Source organism: Cardiocondyla obscurior, linkage group LG05 (assembly GCF_019399895.1).
Source record: "Cardiocondyla obscurior isolate alpha-2009 linkage group LG05, Cobs3.1, whole genome shotgun sequence".
Lineage (NCBI taxonomy): Eukaryota > Metazoa > Arthropoda > Insecta > Hymenoptera > Formicidae > Cardiocondyla > Cardiocondyla obscurior.
This window is the reverse complement of record NC_091868.1, coordinates 5,221,941-5,242,562: the sequence shown is the minus strand read 5'-3', so window position 1 is coordinate 5,242,562 and position 20,622 is coordinate 5,221,941. Positions and strand designations below refer to the sequence as shown.

Below are 20,622 nucleotides of genomic sequence, written 5' to 3'. Positions count from 1 at the left end.
TACTTTAACGGATTAAAAAGATTGAGAAGCGTAGAAACAATACCGCGCGAAGCGTTCCCCTTCGTTGAATTCCATCAGTCTTGGATCCGGTCGAACGATCGAACGAAATAATCGAACGAAATCTCTCCGTGAGGGGATCCGTTCAAGCCGGTCGCGATGGTTCTTCGTGTTCGACATTCGCGTCGCCGGTGGAAGATTTAACGGTTCGCGTATCGTTCACGAAATCGAGAGAGTCACCGTGTTTATTCTCCTCCCCGTTCTTCGACGTGGCTTTTCCACACCGGCGAGGTGGTCGCGTTAAAGATTCGGCTGCGTACGTCCTTGTATCTCCACGGAGGGTGGAACACTTTTGTGGCGGACGAAAGAGGCTCGGTGGTCGGGATTGTGGATAGGAACCGGGAGAAGCGCCGAGACCCTCCGTTTGCCGTACAATGGTACGCATTGATCAGCTTAATTACCGTGATATCGGCGTAATTAAAGCCCCGTTTGTTGGGGCCCTTTCTACGAAGGCGTCGAAGTAACCCGTGACTCGACTCCCGGCGTCAGGATTCTCGCATTCTCCACGTCTGTCCTCTCCGATTCCTTCGTACGACTCTCGTCAAGGGCCCCTCTGTCACTTCCCCCGCGTTCCTCGGCAACGCTTTGTTAATAAGCCATTATCCGGCCGACGACGCACCTTCGGCGGATCGGCGAGGCGCGCGTTCAATCGCGTGATGCTTTTAAAGAAGCGCGGCACTCGTAGAAGCGAGCTGCGGAGATATTACGAAGGCAATCTCATCCGGCGCGCGCGGGACTACGCAGGTGGAGCCAATTTTTCAAATGAGTACATCCGCTATATCGCGATTTCATATTGAGGAAAGAGACGGAGAGCAGTACCTGCGTAATGACGAATGATATTGAAAACCATTTACCTCTTATATCTTTTAATGTTCTTTTCGTATTTTTTATTTTACTCGACATTACAAAGGGCGTAATTCGTTTTTCTTATATTAAAAATACCCGCCTTACTTTTAATAATTTTCAATAAATTATGGACGCACGTAAATATCTTACACGACATTTTAAACAGCTCTCGTACCTTTAAATATAATTTATAAGTACATTCGTAATTTAATTATATTATTTTCGTCAGTTTAATTATTTAAACAAGTTGATTCAATCAGAGAATATGCACTGTAAGTAGGTATCCTGTAGTTACAATATCTTCTACGGCGTACAATCTGATCCGTAAAATTAAATCCGATTCATAAAATTGAATCCGATCGGTTAGTTAAAGTATACAAAGTAATAAAAACCAAGCTATTTCCTAGTCTACGTGCCGCGCGCTAGGTATATTCCCCCCACTACTCCCACTCCCGCTTTGTCCTTCTCCAGCGGTCGCGCAAGCACACACGTACTCACTACGCACCGTACAGCAGCCGCGTGTGTCCGTGCCGAACGTAATGCGTATTTCCGCTCAACGAAAACCTTCCACCACGAAAACTATCTTGTCCTCCCTATTCTCCGTGTGAGGAGAGCACTTGTGGCTACGTCTTTTTTCCATAAAGTAAGCTACATCCTTACTTGTGCGCTCACCTCTCCGAGGTGATCTCTCTATTTCCTAAGTGTTGTACAGTCTCGCGCAATTCTAATTAATTATCTGGGCTTTTGTTGCAGGTGACCAGCACGAGGACAAAGGTCAGAGTCTCCGAAAGAAAGCAAGTCACTTCAATAGGAGGTCTGGTATTCTGAGAGGAGGAGGAGGCCTCGGAAAGGCATCGTGCCTCAACGGAGCAGCCCCAAGGGTAAGAATCACTCTTTTGAAAAATAAAACTAGTAGCTTGTCGTAATGGAAAACTTTATTTTTAATTATTAATTTGATATATTGTTTAGAAGAGCGTACATTTTTTTTTGAAGACTGAACATTTGTAGTACCTCTACAATTAAATTATATATTTCTTTTTGTGACAGATCAACGCAGCTGCATTCGCCGTCGTAATCGAAAACGCCGTCACCGCCGATATTAAAAAATATACGAACCGCAGCCGGTTCGTCGGTCGTTCCGGGAGTTCGTTTAGTATTCGCGCGGAATTTTACGACTTTCTTCTAAACGCGAGTGCCGAACATGGAACGCGCGTAAGTGATTATTGAGTAAATTTCGCGATTGTAAAATCACGGTCGGGGTGCTCGCGAGTTTCCTGTGCGCGGAAGGATGGCTCGTCACGTCCCATCTGAGAGGAGGAGCAGGCCCGGGACGGGCATCCTGCATCGGCGGAGCAACTTTTAAGTAAGTATAAATTAAAAAAAAATTTTTTTTTTTTTATTAATCTCATTAATTAACCAACATGTTTAAATTAATATTTTATTTTTTTATGTTACAGTCACCGGCAGAAATCTTCAACTCCGCTGAAGCTCATGCAGACTGGTGAGTTGCATGTTTTTTTTTTCGTAGTTTTGTATTAGATCTCTTAAACCGGCAACACGTCGTCGACGATAAAATACTCAACAATATCCTAAAACAGTTGAGAATCGATAGACTGTCAGATGCAGTTATTTTTTTTTGATTTCTGACGTTATTGTGGCGATATAAATTTTTTGTGTGACATTAAATTATCTGCACGCGTTCACATTCTTTGGATTCAAGATTCAAAATTAAAGGATCGATCGCATATTATTTTTTCAAATTAGATTGCGTGAAAAGAACAATCTTTAGCCAAAAAGACTACAATCGCCAAGTTTTTAGGTTATTACAAATCTCAGGTTAGTGACGTTAAACATAAATGTTTGCAAATAATCGGTTATCGCGAAATATTTTTTATAACGACACAATTTTACGAAATATTATTTACAACATCCGTAGTATTAATTTAACACAAGAACATAAGAACTGTCGGATTAATTTGCGCCACGTCGATTCTAAATAACGAGAACTGATCTAAACTGCTGGCACTTCGGGCCATTACTTTCCGATCTCATCAGCTGTGCTCGTTATATTCGAAGGAGCATCTCGTTATAATTACGAGGCGTTGGCGTTTACGAGCGAAAGGATTGAAGTTATATACTTGTTAGCGCTAACATCATGCTCAGTTCTGTTCTGTAGCTTCTAAACAAGCTCGACTCGATTCGTTAAAAGATCAGTCAGGTTGAATTTGATATTTTTACGTCTAAATGTCAGTGTGAACATATGACGAAATTAAAACGCAACTTATAGGCAATAGAAATATAAGAAGCGCTGAAATCAAAGTGGCCGACGAGAGCGCGACTGTAACAAAATTATAGAGTCCCTCAGAAATTTAAATGTTAAAGTAGATTTAAGATTCTTTCGGCGTTTCGGTTGCGATTCACACCATTGTCCCTACGATTTCTCCCTTGTCTCCCTATATCAACATTCTTCTCTCCATCGGTCGTCTCGGAATATATATCTTAGAGCTGGCAGCGCGGAATTTGCGCCCTGTTTCTATCGAGCCGCCGTCGGCACTCGACGTGTTTCGTCGGACCGCACGCATTTGCAATTCTGACACATTTGGCAGTGAGGTATAACATAGTATTCGCGGACTTCTGCTCGAGACAGAGAGAAAGACAAAAGGAAGAGAATACGCGCTACGTGGCGGGAACGTTGGAATATCAAATGTTTCTCGGAAAGATCCTTTTGGTCCATCTCACGTCGCCTCTTCGTCTTCGATCCCGTTCTCCTCGTCGTCGCTTACGTCGTCTCGCGATCTTCGTGGCCCCCGTGAATTTTCGGTGCTCCCTGGCGCAAAGCGGAGGGACGTGTTCATTCTCCTTCCTCCCTCATTCTCCTCTCGCAAAGTTTGAGGGATCGTTAAGGATGGGTTCGAGGGCTAGGGCCGTATATAACGGATAATTGACAGCCGTGCCGGGCCGCCGTTTGCTTTGCATGGACATTGAATCCGCATGGACGGACGTACGGCCGAAAGGAGACGAGAGGCGGCGCGACGTGAGGCCACGAAATTCGACCGACCTGCCGAACGGAACCGCGAGAGAGCCATGAGACGTGACGTGCGGTCCGGGAGGAAGCGGAGGGCAAATGCTTGCCCGCTCAACAGACTCGTAAATTCTTCAATTCTGATGTTCGGAAAGGCACAAACGCGATCGTGACATGGTGCTTTCTTTCGCGCGAGGGCCAATCTCATTTTAGCTTAATTGCAACCCGATGCAACGGTACTTCGGTATTTCTCTACGCCTCGTCGAATAAACATAAAACGAGATTTCGGAATATAGAATTAAGATTATCAAAACTGAAAAGATATAGAAATACCCTCATTTAAATTTACGACGGCAAACTTATAATTTGCAGTTGAAAGTAAAATATTTTCCTTATTACGTTACATAAGCACGTCTAACACGCCCGATAATTGAGAAAGCAATTTAAGAAGACGAACAAACGCGACGAGATTAAGTATAAAGATCCGTTTTGCGTTCGCGTATACGCAATTTCGCGTTTGCGCGAAAGTCACGATGCAAAGGAACGTGCGGTAACGCGAATCGCAAGTGGAGCATTCGTAATCCCCGTGAAAGCATATGAAAGTCTCCTTTAAATTACGCCGCAAATTACCATCTCCCATCGTGCGCCGCGACCCCACGCGTGCCACGCAACGGCACGCAACACCCTCGCGCATTAAGCGAGCTAATGAACTTCTCAGAGTATATTTCAGCCGGGCTGAACATTTTTCTTCGATGCGTTCCGCGTCGTTACGAAGACAACGGCGATGATGATTTTCACACCCGACTGACTTTTTATCGAACCGCGCGCGGTTGTAGGAGTACTCGCGCGTGTTCAGGACCACGCCAGCACGAGGAATATTAACGCTCGTGATTACGTCAGGACACGACGAACCTTTAACGCTTATCCCGCTCTCGCCGGTAAAATGCGATTTGTGAAGGCTCTTTAATCAAACGAGTTTATTATGTATGTTCGTGTCATCGTATTTACCTTCTTCTAGTTACTTATGCGCGTATGCGTTAATAGGAGACACGTATTATTACTTAGAAGTTTAATAACCATGTTCGGTGTCTGACGAGTTAATTAATTACGTATTTTTTTCTGTTTTTTTTTTTTTTATTATAAATGTATTTTATATTTTGCGAGAATATTTTTTATTAAAATTTTATTATCGATTATTAACTTAAAGAGATTAGATTTTAATTTTCAACGCCCGAGTTTAATGTCTGGTCTTATCGTGTCGAGATAAAAGAAAGATATAAATCGAAATCTATTTCACTCGCTTCCTTCTCCCGAGAGAAGATTGAAACGGACGGACAAAAATGACTTGTCAAAAGATACTTTAGCCCTCCCTAAGAACAGGGTGATCGATCTAAAACGGCCAACAGGATCTACGGGTTCTCTTGACTTCTCACAGAGACGCGCCTGCGGTTTTCCGAACCTGTTTCTTTTCGTTTGTGCCCCCCGCTTTTTTTCTCCGTAACGGCTCGCGTTAAAACATTGTTCTCATTCGGCTTGTATTGGTACCGGGAACGAGATAAAATCCGGTGGTGCGGATTAGCTCTGGTAATGGCATCGATACAAAACCCGTCAGTAGACCGGCCAGATGTCATAATATTTTGATACGCGTTGATGCTAGTGGCGTCGTGTGACGCAAGAACATCCCTTTCATCGGATGAACATTGTTAGCATAGTCGAAACGAATCGGTGATGTCAAATTATCAGACTTTCGTCGCGAGACTAGAAGGAATAATTAAAAAAAACTGATAGAAAAAAAAAAGTTTATTTCTTTAAAAAATAATACATGTATATAACATATTCCATAAATTGGATAATAATTCTTTGGGTGGGAAAAGTATCGGATGTAATAGAATAGAAACAATATACTCAAGTTGTAGAAAAAAAAAAAAAAAAAAAAAAAAGAAAAGAAAAATAGAAGAAACGACGGCGCATGCGAATCCGGAAGAGTGTCGTCTCATTAATTTTCTGGAAGAGCGAGCACAGGACTTGCCGATAATGAGTTAACGTGGGATCGGGCGTCTCGTTTATCTTCGTCTCTCGTTTGAAACCCTCTCGCGTGCACCCGCGATCGAACTTGATGAACGTTCTATGACTTATCTTCGTCCATCTGAGCGAGGCGAATCGTAGGAGGAGAAATCGCGAAGAGAGGAAACAACGAACGTTGAATTGAACGAAGAGAGAACGGAGAGAGGATACCGGCGAGCGGTATATAGTAGACACCGCGACTACTTTGTCCGTCTGTACGCGTTGAATCATCCGGTCGGTTTCCTTTCACGAGTCGATGGCAGCCGTTCCCGCATCAAGGCCTGTGGTCTCCTCCGAGCAAGCATAATGACTCAATCCACGATCCACCTTGCCCCCACCCTTCTCTTGACCACGAGGATCTCTCTCTTTCTCTTTCTTTTCCTCGAGCTCTTCGCCTGCCGTGGCACTTTATCTCTCTTTATCTTGCGAAAATTATACGTCCGTTCGTCTCTGGTGAACTCGAAGACAAGAGATCTGTGGTTTTTCTCGTGACCGCCTGCTTTACGCAGTTTCCTTTGCCGCTATATTCTTTAAACTCCTTCCAACTACTCTTTATCTTTGTCTTCGTCTTCTTGTTCTTCTTCTTTGTGATCGAGCCTTACGGAGAAGGGTTGAGCGGCGTTAACTCGTGCGCTCGCGTGACGTTATGCTGTTTATAATGTTGGTCGATCCCCTCCTGTGATTATACCTTATGATCTTCGAGTCTGCTACGAGGACGAGCTAGGACGACGAGGCGCGGACGTCCTCGAACGACTAGGCCCGAGTCAAGTGAGCGCGTAAGATCGGTGGCTGATTGACCGCCGGCTATATTATCTGCGACAGGCGAGGTGGAACGCGAAAAATTATCGGTTGCTCGAATTAAGACGTTAAGCTGAAACGCGTTTAGCGGCGGGATATTTCGCAATTATCGCTCCCGTTTCGCGCCGAGGGTGTTGGCGGATTGAAAAATACGCGTCGGCCAGGAAACTCGCGTCGCAGGAAGGATTATGCGTTAGGGACGAATAAATGTCCTCAGAAGTATTCATACGATTTCGCTGAAAACGATAGAATTCCGCGGTAACCCCATGACAAATTGATTTACGTACAGGCGCTTTTACTGGAATGTAAGGATGTATCGTATTCACCGGGGAGCTGCGTAATTTTAATTTCTTTTACGGTATCCACACGATTGGGAGATAGGATACAATATACACGTGCATGCGTACTGAGAGACGTGGCGTATATCATGCGGAGGTTAAGGTCGGCAGTATATCCCTGGCTAGGAGCGCCGATCCAGCGATCTGCGTCGAGGTATCCGAGTAACGATTACCATACGGGGTCGCAATCGTATCCCGAGATGCGCGCGAGATTGCTACCGAGTTGCGAATAATTGTAGCTCGGAATAGAAATCGCAATTCAGATATTCGCGTCCAGTATAGGGATACTAATATTCGGACTGTATCATTATTATCATCGAGATATTAGAAAAGTGCTAGTCAACGATATCGTAACGGATCGAGTGCGGTGGGAAGCAATTTGCCCCGAGGGAAAATCTAAGACGCGTCGATGCGGCGCATTATCTTCGTGCCTTGAATTCACCAGCGGCGCAGAAGGGTGGGTTGAGAATTTCTATTCGTACGCTCGGTCGAGCGCATTGTGTCGATTTTTTTTTTTTTTTTTGAAAAATTCCCAAGTAGGTATATGTGCGTGTCCGATCTTTTAAAAGCCTCTTCAGATAATTTAATATTTGTCGCACATACAAGAAGGCATTCAAATGGCGGCACAATGGCCGCTTAATTGACCGTAGGATATTGAAGCCGCGGACAAACACCATCTCGTGCAGGTGGTTGGTTCTCTATCATCGTCGGAAATTGTGGTGTTTCGACGTTGACAGTGAACCGCTCCGGATGACTCTGCACTCTTGCGTCAAAGAATGCGGTCCAGAACCGAGCCAAGCGCCAGGTTTTAGGGTTGCGCGTAGAAACGGCGATACGCACCATGTGTTCCATTGAAATTCGATAATAGAATTATCCCCCATTATCACTTTTAGATTTATTTGTCAAATATCGATGGTTAATATTGATTACTATCTTAAAGAAAATTTAGTCGTCGTTGATCCCTTTTTAATATTGCAGTCCGCGGTATATGTTTTAATTTAATTTTAAATTAATTTGTATTCTCGTTCGTTCGGGTAGTGTCGTTTCGCAGTCACGTGTGCACGCATGTGGAACGATGCAACGACTCGCGTTTCCGAAGTCGCAATGCGCCGGCTGGAGAACGAGCGAGCGCAGAAGAATGCTTAAAGACATCTTTATCCCGTTTGGCGTGCGATAAGAATGGTCCAGCCTATTATTATGATTTCAATGCCGCGGACCGCCGATGCAAATCGAGATCGTGCAACGTTCTCCAGCCTATCGGCACCACCGATCGGCACGGTGATTGATTCTTCGGTATTCATGCGGATCGACGTGGCGTGCGATATCATCGTCGTCATGGTGAAACCGCCGTCGTTCTAATAAGAGAAACGTAGCGAGAGAGAAAGAGAGAGCGGCGCGTATACATATTCAAGATGCATGTATTTATCCGTATAATACGCGTCGCGCGGAACGTTCGGTCATTTCAGTTTCCGGCGAGTCGCAATCGGCGGCCACAACCGGTTCAAAGCTACCGATGTACTACCGGTCGCAGTTGGCCGGATAGTTTTGAGTCCACCCCTCGGACGGCAAAGTTAGCCGAGCGAAACGTCATTTTTCAAGCGGTCGGATTTCTCTTGAGAATCGCCGACGTGGTAGCGGCCAAGTCGGCTCGGTTCGCATCGCGCCGGTTAAATGGAGAAATTGATTCATGAAATATGAGATCAATGCGCGTGGAACATTTAGCACCGCGTTTACGGTCTTAATCGAAAGTTGCGCAATCTCTTGTCCGCGCAAATTCACGAACGATAAATAACAACGTCGCTCGTGACTGCTATTACTTTTACTATCCCCAATTGATTCGCAATGCACGCTCTTAAAGTTGCTAGGAAATATTGCATATTCTCGATTTTTAAATCACTTTATATGTATATATCGATCGACCGATGTAACACATTTTTTTATAAAACGGTATAATAATATTTAAACCACAAAAGAAAAAGTGTTGAATAATAAAATTTTCCAATTTTATTTAATAGATAAAAGTTATAAAATAAAATAACAAAATTAAACGGTGATTTTTAAAAGCGGACGGTACAGGGATTAAGGATTATCGTTTAGTTTATCGGATTGCGCCTGAGCGTAAAGCATTTACACGGCGCTCGTTTCGCCATGAGGGCCGGCCGGCGTACACAAGCGTTATGAACTTCCAGGCGAACTTTTATAAACTCACTCGCACAGGTCGTATCTCCACGCGATCGTCGTTAGAGTCCCCTCGAGCGCCGCGTGCGCTTACATGTGCATGCGAGCACTTTCAAGATCCGGTTCCCCGGCGCTCGATCCGGAGGAGGCACCATCTCTCGCCGCAGCCAGTTTCATGCGACGACGTCGGTGCCGGCTTAATAATGTCTCCGACGCGAAACCGTAACTTTGTGCGACGGGTACCGGATAAGAACGTGGAGGCACTGGGTCCGCGGTGTACGTACGCGGCGTCGGGAAGCGAGAAAAGAGCAGGGAAGATCTCGAGCCGCGAACGAGGGAAAGAGGAACCTGTTATTTCGGCGGGCACGAAGCCGAGGCGAGATTACACGCTGTCACACATCGTTCGTCGCGCAGCTCTTTTCGGTGCCCGCGGATCCTCTCCGGCTACGGTCGGCATGGGCTTTCTCCTCTGGCCTCGGGGGGGCCTCCCCCTTCGTTTAAGGAACGCGTGAGCTCGCTCGCGTAGCCGAACACCCAGACGTCTTATTCGCGCGATTATCATTGTCCGTTGATTTGCGTTTCCGCGTTCACCGCCTCGCTCGTTGCTGATGGCTTGAATGCTATCTGAACTTCCGTGCCGAGTACAATAGCCGTCGTAAGTTACCAAACACGTACGTTAACTTAAGTGTCTGCTATAATGCCATGGATTTCCACAAATTACAGGGTGGTCGGGTATGAAATTTTTTAGAACTTTAAACTGACGATTATTTAATCTTGCTGGAATGAGAAATTATATGATCAAGACAACTTGTATTTTTCGCGATTCACAAATTATACGGGATACGTATAGTTGTTTTTTTTTTTTTTTTATAAAGAAATATATTATTTATTTATATCGCATATACGTTATAATACGTGTTTGAAAGTTTGCAAAAGCAATGTAAAATAATTGCTATTTAATGAATATATGCAACGTTTCTAATCAGACATTTTTCTAATCGTGAGATATAATTAAGCGTGCGTAAATGACAGTTTTAAAAAAGACCGCCGTCTTATTAATTTAATTACTTAAGTATTAATCACGTCGGACGAGCAATAATTGTTTCGCGTTATTATCTCGATGCGTCTTGAGAAAGATTCGAACGCGAACACCTGGCGCCTTATCCGCTACGTTTAATCCGCGTGATTATCATCACCGGCCGGTTGGCATTCGATGATCGCGCATCATGTGAGAGCGTATCTCTGCCGGTTAGCAATTCACATCCTGATAGACAGGCAGTAGGTATCCAAAGAATCGAACGCGGAAGACAGCGAGGAAAGTTCGCGACTTAGATGACCATCGACAGTTCCGTTGATCGATTAACATACAGTGAAAATCATGTAAAGTAAAAAAGCAGTTTTATGATTAATTGAAAAGCTATATAGCTTTTATATAAAAGCAGCTAAGCGACTTCCTGTTAATTTATTAATACAGTTGCATCAATTACACACATATATATGTGTAAGTAGTCGTATTTGTTTAATATGCTATTTGGAAAAAAATAAAAATGTGAAAAATTAATAAACTTACGAGATATATTTTTAATAAATGACGGAATATTATTTAGACTTTACGATAGCGTTGGTATTGGCTTATCGCTCGTCTCCAGAATATTGCAATAATCGTTATTTTCGTGAACGTATCGTTGGCTACCGCGGTATTTCATATCCAAATAGATGAATAGATATGCTCGAACAAACGAGCCAAATTTATCCGGTTTCGAATGTCTCGTGTGCGTTATTTTCTTTCGTGTTTGATCAAGATTAGAACGGTCATCAGGTCTCTATACTCCGTGAAACATTTTTTTCCTTCGCTTAATAAGGCCGTCTCTCCATAAACCTGCCTGAAAAATGATCGCATTAACAGGGACACAGCCCGTGGATCCAAATTTCACTCTCCGAGTACACCCGTCGTCGAATCTGGCTTTATAAACAGTCACTTGTGACAAATATTAAAGTATTCCTGCATCCCGCGTATTTATGACTCTATTAAGTAATATTGGACTTGACGTGTAAATTTCTCGGGTTTCAGTCACGATAATTAGAAGAGGTATGTAATTTTTCACGGGCATTACTTAAAAGCCATTTCACGTATGAGCATGAGTCAACGTTTCTACCGATGTTCGAGTATACAAAGTAACATAATCATCTTGCGCATGTTCGCGTCGGCAAATTTTTTTTTTTCTTTTTTTTTTAATTTTTTTTCTAAGCGACGTGAGGAAAAAATTCGGACAGACGGGTGCGCCCTGTGTCTCTCGTATGTAAAATCTGGTTGTACCTAGCGGGAGGGCGTCGAGCTCGAAGCAAAGTGTGGGCGAGCGAGGGAAAGAGAACGAGCGAGACTGCGGAGGAGAAATGCCAGCTCATAAATAGATGAGCTGTCGGAGCGCCGGGATTACGTATGACGGGACACGAGATCGGCGGCGGTGAGATGATATCTGGTGCGGGTAGAGGCCCGCAGTGATAAATCTGTGGGCCCTCTGTCAGGTGGAGGCGCGGGAGTAGGACTATGCCGAACTCGGGACTGGCTCGAAGCTTCCAGCCGTGCGCGACTCCTTTTGTCTCGTCGCTGCCGGAGATAAAGGGAATCGATCAAGCCGTTACGAATTTCGCCACTGTGGAACGCGCCGTGGACGTGCGTCTTCACGCGAGATGGTCGTCCCGGAACGTTCCACGATAGTAATCAAACGGATTGATCGATCGATAACCGATCAGTGGCATGCGGATCAGTCTATATAGATATATGCGTTCTACATACGGTATGCGTTGCGATAGAATTTTTAGATTTTTAGATAAAGATTTCAGATTGATTAAGGCGCCTATTATTTAATAGCGATAAAGTTACATGTACGTACGTGTAGGATGATATTCTGAAATGGCTATAAAGAGACATAAGTCGTTTCTTATTACATATTGTGTTGATATCATTCCATTTAACGCGGGCTACGTTTTTTATCGGTGTCTTTTTTCCCTCTCCGAGTATTTGTCACTTTGTGTTTCGAAAACACTCTACAATCATTTGCTTTTGAGCTCGCTTTCTCACTGACAAGCTTAGGGGGATGCTCTCTTTTCGTTTCTCCTTTTTCATTTTTTTTTTTTTTCCTTTTTTTTGTGGCGGTACCCTGTACAGTAAAAGCCGGGAGGTGTCTCCGACGGCTGATCCAAAGGGATTGGACGTTTGTCAGGAAGAGAGCGGACAATATAAGAGAAGCTCCCGGCTATAACATCAGAATTCTCATAATCCCCCAAAGAGAAGGCCGGCGCTGCGCGAAGAGAGAACACGATGTTTTAATCCGTAAACACGTCGTTCGGTCGACGACAACGAGAACGACAACAGCGACAGTCAAGCCTTGTCGGTATTTTAACCAACGGTAATCTTTCGCTTTCGACTTTACGCACACGTTAGCCGGTAGCAACCCCACGAATGTTATAGGTATTCTGTAGCGCGTACACGGTAGGGTGATCTCATTCGTTGCGGCCGCCATCGAAATTCCGAAACGGAGATTTAACCCGCATTCACCAAACTCGAGAGAAAAAGAGATCGGCAGGGTCTATGTGTATGTGTATGAAAGCCATGTTGAACGGGCTCCTAAAATTAATGGAAGGATTAAGAAGGCGCGCTTCGTGGTAATATTCGAGCTCGACAAAAAAAAGAAAAAACAGAAAAACCAAAAAAAAAAAAAAGTGATTCTCGTGAATCTACCGTAATAAATCCGTTTTAATTAATGGCAAATTAAACCCAGCCACAATTATCGTCGCGCGAACGATTATTCGAATACGTTCTCGCGCGAACCGCAGCGGCAGCTGCAGTAGCGCGTATGTAATCGGCCAGTTATTTCGCGGCATACGTTTGCGTCGTGCGATCGTATCGCATTCACGTCGAGATATTCAGTAATGTTGAATGAAATGTGGCAAGATTGATATAGAGTGAGAAAATCTAAACGACCGGCAGGTACCTCAACGCCAATTGCCAGAGGGTTTCTTTTGAAAAATAGGAGCGAGCGCGCAATCGAGTCGCACAAGTGCCGGGAAAAACTCAACGTTACGCAATACCGCCTGTGCGAAACCGCACTCGGATATTTAATTGGCTCTCGTGTAGCACGTAGTTTACTGCACTGACATCCGCCTACTTTTCTTTTCACTTGATCTCGTAGGGAGATAATACAAGCAGTTTATGAGCATTAAAAGAGTCGCGCGATAATGGGAGGATCTGCGCGATTCTTTCGGAACAGCCGCGCCGCACAATGTAGCGTAATTTACGTTTACGGCCGGAGATCGTGCGGGAATAATTATCCGAAATTATCCACATGGAAAGGCTCTCTGCGCTAGTTGCCTCTACGTAGAACAAATAAAAGCGCGCTCACCCTCTTCCGTTCCGTTAAGTCCGATTTCAGATAAAATCCGCATAAAAGAAAACGACTCGCGCGCGCACACCCACCGTCGATTCTATCAGCCGGTCGGCCCGTGTGTGCCCGATCATGGTAAAGCAAACACACGTATCGTCTACCAGGGTATACCGATGCATCGCAGGAAGAAAGGAAGAAGATTGGTGGTACTCGCAGCCTGGCAGGGTATAAAGGTTAATGAGCGCACAGGCGCAACCTATTATTTCAGCCCGTTGGGTTTCTGCATCCCTCTCGCTTGCGCGTCGGCAATTCCTCTCCCCGTCACCCTTCGCGATTCGCGTTTGGTCCTTGTCCGTCTTTCCGGCCAAGCATCTCGCCGATCTCCCTCTCGCCAAAATCGGACCGCCAGCGGCACGAGGGGGGGAAAACGAAGAAAGCAGAGGAGGTCGCGCGAAGAGGACGGATGGAAGAACCGAGTGTAGGTAGAGCGAGAAAGACACCGCGCGAGGGAGGCAGGAGAGACCGTAAAGGTTCTTGAGAGAAGGGAGAAGTGGCAGACCTTGAGCTGCCACGAAGCTCTGGACGTCTTCATCCTGCCTCAAGCTGTGCTCGAAGAGAGTAGTCTGCCGGTACGCTGTTCACCTCGACCGCGTGCACGCGCGCACGGCGGCGGCGGATGGGGGTTTCGCGAAATCCTTTAAATTCGTACGTAACGCGGGCCCGTCGTGCTCGAAGGACGCCGACTTCGATCGGCGGCAGGCTCAGGCTTGCCGGCTGCCGGCGGCATCGCCAAGAAATTCGAGAAATCGAACTCTCCCCGCTAGGCTCGCACGATCCCAAAGTTCTCACGTAAATCCCAACCGCGCGCATTCGCCTCTGAGGAATATTTTTAACGAGCGCGATTTTCTCTTCGTTGTTTAGGCACGTTAATAAATGATTATATTATTTTTCTACTAATATCACTAAATTTTAAAACGCATAGTTTCAACAGAACATTTATCATAAATTTAATAATAAAATCAGTTAAAAATATATTGATGAATCAGTTCGTGTTTCGAGAAAAAAAGAAAAAAAAAACTTGTATAATCATTCTCTCGCTTGGAAGCGCACATTTTTACATTCGATACGGACTCCGCACCCAAAATTAAGCGATGATGATCGCCATTATGCGCCGTCACGATTTCGCCGCATTCTCGATACAATTTTTCGCTTCTCTGCCGCGTTTGTTAGCTTTTCCTGATACCTCCACATTCGTCACACTAGCGACCCCTCCTGTTTGTCATCGTCATAATAATAAATCTTTTTCTTCCTATTTGTCACCGAGTACGTATAAGACGTCCAATGCGATCGCCGCTTGTCCCAGAAGTGTACGCTGAAAAGCAGATATGGCGACGTGACTTTAGCGTCGTGTGCGTCGAGTTTCACATGTGCCGCATGTATATACCGCGCCGGCCGGTTTGCCGATGACTGATTTCTCCGTTCTCTCATCCCCTGCCTCTGCCGCCTAGGATTACGTACGCTACTAGCCGCTTTCGTCGCAGAAAACGCGATATCTACCCTTCGGTGTACATCGGCCTCGAGCGGGAACATATCGCGTGCATGTAAAAACTTTTAAAAACGATCGATTCCAGCAATTATTTTCATAAAACAGTCTCGATACTAGTAATTACAAGCCGTGCGCGACTTATTACAATCGTAAAAAAGTAATTTGCTACGTAAGCATGAATGTTGTCTTAAGAGACTTGCATTTCTGAGTTTTCTAGATAGAAGAAGAAACTTGAATTAAAAATTACCGTCTTATTAAACTAATCTTAATCCAACGGGATCTCTTGTACAGTTTAATGTACATATATTATGTACATATAAAATATTAAAAGATGATACCTTGCTTTCGCGTGGAGGATCGGACAAACAGGAAACGGGCACATGTTTAACATCTCTGAAATTATTGTCGTTCCGTGTACTATTATGTTGCTCACGAACCAAGACATCGGCGACAAGCGTGGACCGCGACGGCACGTCGACGTTACAAAAGATCGAGCCGTGGTAGGTCAACTGCGAGAGCGGATTCTCGTCTTTCACCCTGCGTGTGCACACACGCGCGCGCACACACACGCACATAGCGCAAGCCGCGTGCAGACGTCTTTTTTTTTTTTTTTTTTCCCTTCCTCCTCTCTCCGTTCCGTATAGGTCGCAGATCAGGTCGGGGCCCTTTGTGAGCCCGATATACGTCACACGACGTGGTCCATCGGGTGAGACGGCGGTGTCGGAAGAGGGTGAGATTTAATGCCGTTCACCTTCCCCCCTACCTATAACACGCGTTTTCCTTCTATCGCTCTTCTCTTCTTTCGCTCACTTCGCGTATCTCTCCGCGCTCGCTGCACGCATCGAGTTGCTCTCTCGCTCCGATCCGCTTTTGTGGCAACCGTTAAATTGGTTCTTCGGGGTATGCATCTGTCGCTAATACCTCAGGTGGTCTTAATCTATCGGCTATGAACCGCGAAAACGCTCTCCGTACCCGGTGATCGCGACGAAACACGGAGACAATTTTCGACGGTGTCAAAGGTCGACGATGCTAACTTGTTCTACTTCAAAGTACTATAATTGACCGTATATTTATGTACAACGGTGCAGATTTTTTTCTCTTTCTTTTTTTGTATATAATAGTATTAAATAATAATCGATTAAATGCACGTGATATATTAATTAATATAATCTTTAGATTCAAATTAAATGCCCAATTATCCATGCAAATATCAATTTACTCAAGATTTACGATTGATCACGTAGCGACGCGGTACAAGATATCTCGTAGTTTTTTATCGGCACGCCAAACTTCATGTCTCATGTAATCACCGTTAATTAACATTTTCCGCTTTGCTTGTCAACGACTCGTATATCAGGTGCGTGCGAGGTCTTACACTTGGCGCCACTCGAATACGTCGGTACGTCGACCGAAAGAAGGGAAGGACTAATTAGTCGTCCGAAGTACGGCAGCCGAGATTTAATTACAGACGTGTAGACCGAAAGCGAGCGAAGTCAGTGGTCCGTGGCGACGTATCCGGTGCTCCTCTCGCACACGGGCGGATTCGAGCGTATGTAAATCATTGCGCGCGCGAGATCTCGCGGACGGTTCTTCTTCTTATCGCGGCGCATTCGCGGAGTTCCACATTGTGCATTCAACGGAGCGGAACTGACGGCGGTGGCGGCGGCGGCGGCATCGGGACGCGCTCCTCCGAGAGTAACCGTCGCGATTTCGCTATTTAATTAACCGGCCGGGTATCAATGGGAGGCATCTTAATTCCTCGGTACGTACGAGTCACGCGGGCCGAAACACGGAGCTGGAAGTCAGTAGCTTGTAGCGCCAGCCGTAGGTGCTATCACGATCGAGTTCCTCTTCTTTTTTCTAAAGTCCATCTTCGGACTCGCCGCGGTGATTCTCCTCACGATCGTAGCAATCATCGTTATCTCGATCTCGTTTCCACGCATGGAAACGTTTCTCTATTAAGTCCGCATTGCGGGTGAAAGGGCAGTGGCGACCAAGATAGGTAAAATCGTCGGGTAAATTACTCTCATCGCTATCCACGATACGTGAAGATCGGAGCCTCTCGCACGGCACCGAAGACTTTTCTCTTTTTCCCCTCGACTTGACGGTGATCACAATCTTGCTCGTCGCGCATCCGCCGTGGCACGGCTCAAATTTTGACACCGAATTATAGCGGATCATCGATCGAGCTTCTCATTAGGTTTTAGTATAATTATAGTCTCGTGAGAAGCGTTCGGTTCTTACATAACGAGATACCACGCTAACCGCATGGATATATCACAATTTTAATCATTCTCTCTTGTCTCGATATCATCGCGAGATAAGTGAATGTAGGAATCATCCCGAACGATTTTGAGCCGCCTCGGGATTTACTTCTTAGCTTCTTTTATTGCGGCTCCGGTGTCTATTTTTGTGCACGTTAGATATTCGAATAATTTACTACGTCTCTCTTGTTACTATGTAAAACGAATTGACGGCCGAATTTTTCTTTGAATTTATCAGATGGACTTGGAAATAATTTTAACAGATTTCGATCTAACGTTTATTTATATTCCATTTCTCTTTAAAGTAATCTCCGATTCTAGAGTTTCTCTTAGAAATATTTTCAAGTCTTTTTTTTTTTTACGAAATCGGTGACGAGTGGTCTTTTGTGGCATTTCGCGATCCAAGATCGAATGTGAGATCGGGTGTGTAAGTGCGAGAGCAGGCCACCAGCAGAGTTTGGACCACCTCGGCCGCCGGTGCAGTCAGGGTATAACCGTTTTCTCTCTTTCTCTTTTTCTCTGCCTCTTCTCGCCAAGTTTCCCCTTTCCTCTTACGGGATCTCCCGCCTCAGACCGACACCACGATCAAAAAGAGAAGCTGAGACGGGGCCAGGACCGCCGCGGAAAGAATGCGTGGGCTGGACATAATGATTTGGACTTTGTCGGCTGGTGGCACGGACGACGAGCGTTCATGAAACTAGATTAGGACGCGATTATAAATATTCGATGCTACGAAATCGCAAAAACGTTTGCACGTCTATCGTATAATAACAATAAATTCTTTCGCGAACATAATAAGTTAATTAAACGAGACTTCTCTATTCAACGTATACAATTACGAATATGACTGTGCATGTATATAACTCGAAACAATTTAATTACTCAATTGAATAACTTTGGGTAACGTTCAAACCGGCGTCGATAATTTACATTCGCCAAATGGCTTCATATGAGCGCGTCGAGCCGAGAGACGCGAGAAAATCAAGTTCTTAAGACCGCGCGCTCTTTGCTGTTTGAGTAATTGCACGGCGATTTCCCGGGGGCGAAAAACATTTGCGGCCTGTGATCAGGCGGCGATCGCGAAGATTTCCAGCGATTTACGATCGAAACGACTGTTAATCAGAATGAGACCACCAGCGCCTAGCACGGTGTCGGAAGGGAAGTCGCGAATTAAAGTCGCAGTCGGGGACACGGTTTTACGAGCATCGAACGTTCTCCAGAATGCGGCCTCACCGCGGGACGAAGCGATATTAGCCTAATCGTTCCAAGTTGGCTCACCAAAATAAATTGGCTTATTTGCATGGGAATTAGGAATCCCCCGTGGACCGCGACGGGATCCCATGTACGTTGCCCGGCCGTCCTCGAATGTCGCCGATAACGGGATTCTTCGTAAACCTGCTCTCTTCTTCTCTACCTTTCGACAATTTTCTTCTCTTTCTCGGGTACTCACGCGCCGCCGTGATTCTGAGAATGCGATCAAGATCTCGTGTACTTTATGAAAATTTAAGATCACTGTTTAAACAGTCCTTTTATCCATGAAATCTCCGTTTTGTTACGTGGAGGAATCCAGGCGAACCTAAGGGTACTTTTATTATCTCACAGCATCGGCGATTCGCCGCGTGTCGGCTGCATTAGTTTATGCAAGAAATTTGTTGCGGATTAATCCGACGAAATAGGATCGAGGTTCTCATATTTTATATTAAAAAAAAAATCGATTCATCTATACGAAATAAAAAAAAGAAAAAGAAAACGTTTATCGATACGTGGACCGATTAAATTGGGCGAATATGGCAATTATCCGCAGATTTTTATCATCGTATTAAAATTATTCGTAATTAAAGATGTCCGAAAATAACGGCAAGGCTGTTGCGCGATAATTAAGCTCTCAATATCGCTTAAGTTTCCGGTACCATCGACGAGGTGTGAGGGCCTTGCACCACGTGGTACACACACACACACACACGTAGGTACTACACATACTAATACAATATGGACTGGGACCGTACACTGGCAATTAACATAATATTACCTATAACGCAGCGTTTCTAATAGGATATTTATTGCGGTTTGGCTGATGCGCGAGGCTTCGCACAGATCGTGCGAACAGATCCCCCCTTCCTCTCGTTCCCTCGCGTGGAACTCACCGTCGATTTTTATTTTCTATTCCCATATGCTACGCATGTTGGGAAGAAGGGAGGAGGATGCATCTGCGTTGCGTCGCGTCGCGGAGCACCGTCGGCGCGCCCGCTGTTGCATTCTGGCACAAGCTCACCGTTATCCGTGTAACTAAATGATGACCGCGTAGTCCCGCAACTGGTCGTTTCCGGCTGACGCCGCGAGGGAAGTTCGCGCACGTTTCTCTGATAGTATTTACTAGAGTAACATATTTCTCGCGTTTATGGTCCCGCGACGTCTTCTACGTGCGCCGCGGAAAGGAAAAGTTAGGATACACGTTCCCGTGCTCCACTTAGAGGCACGCTCGGGACTCTCGAGAAGGCCACATTGCCCTCGATATCTGTCCTTTACAAGTGGAAGGGAAGCTTTCTCCATCATTGATAACGCTAACTAGACTCGGATATCCTACTATGCCTCGTTCGGCCCGATTAACTTTTACGAGCGCATTTCCGGGTTAAACGTGGTTTTACGGCGCCGTGAACACGCATCGCTTAAAAGAAATGATATCTCTATTAACGTAGCGTATCTTGACACTCGAAAATATTTTTATGTTTATTCGGAGGATTCAATAGTCGGAACATCTGTGGAAAATAAAATCGACACGATAATCGGTTAGGTTTTTTTTTTTTCTTTCTTTTTATGAGCGGTCGGCACGCATGACGGACATTGCTTATGTTACGGCAGCTGTCTTCGATATCTTAACTGGCTTTCTTCGCACATGTTTTTCGAGTGACGCGCACTATCTAAAAAAGTATTCGTGCTGGTGTAAATGTAAACACCGAAATCTCTTCGGACATAAAAGTATTTAAATTAAAATTTAATTTTATAGAGCAAAATGTCAGAAAAGAAATAAGTAACTCTTTATTAAGATTTATTATAATCTCGTGAAATCGAAGTATAACTAATTAAAATAGCAAGAAAACAAAATTTAATATAGATATATTATTTT

General features: G+C 44.9%; 1 protein-coding gene across 1 annotated transcript in view; it reads right to left on the bottom strand.

Annotated features, from left to right (window-relative positions):
• The window catches only part of LOC139102784 (uncharacterized), a 63,595-nt gene that overhangs the window by 29,488 nt on the left and 13,485 nt on the right, over window positions 1-20,622 (bottom strand). The window lies entirely within an intron of this gene.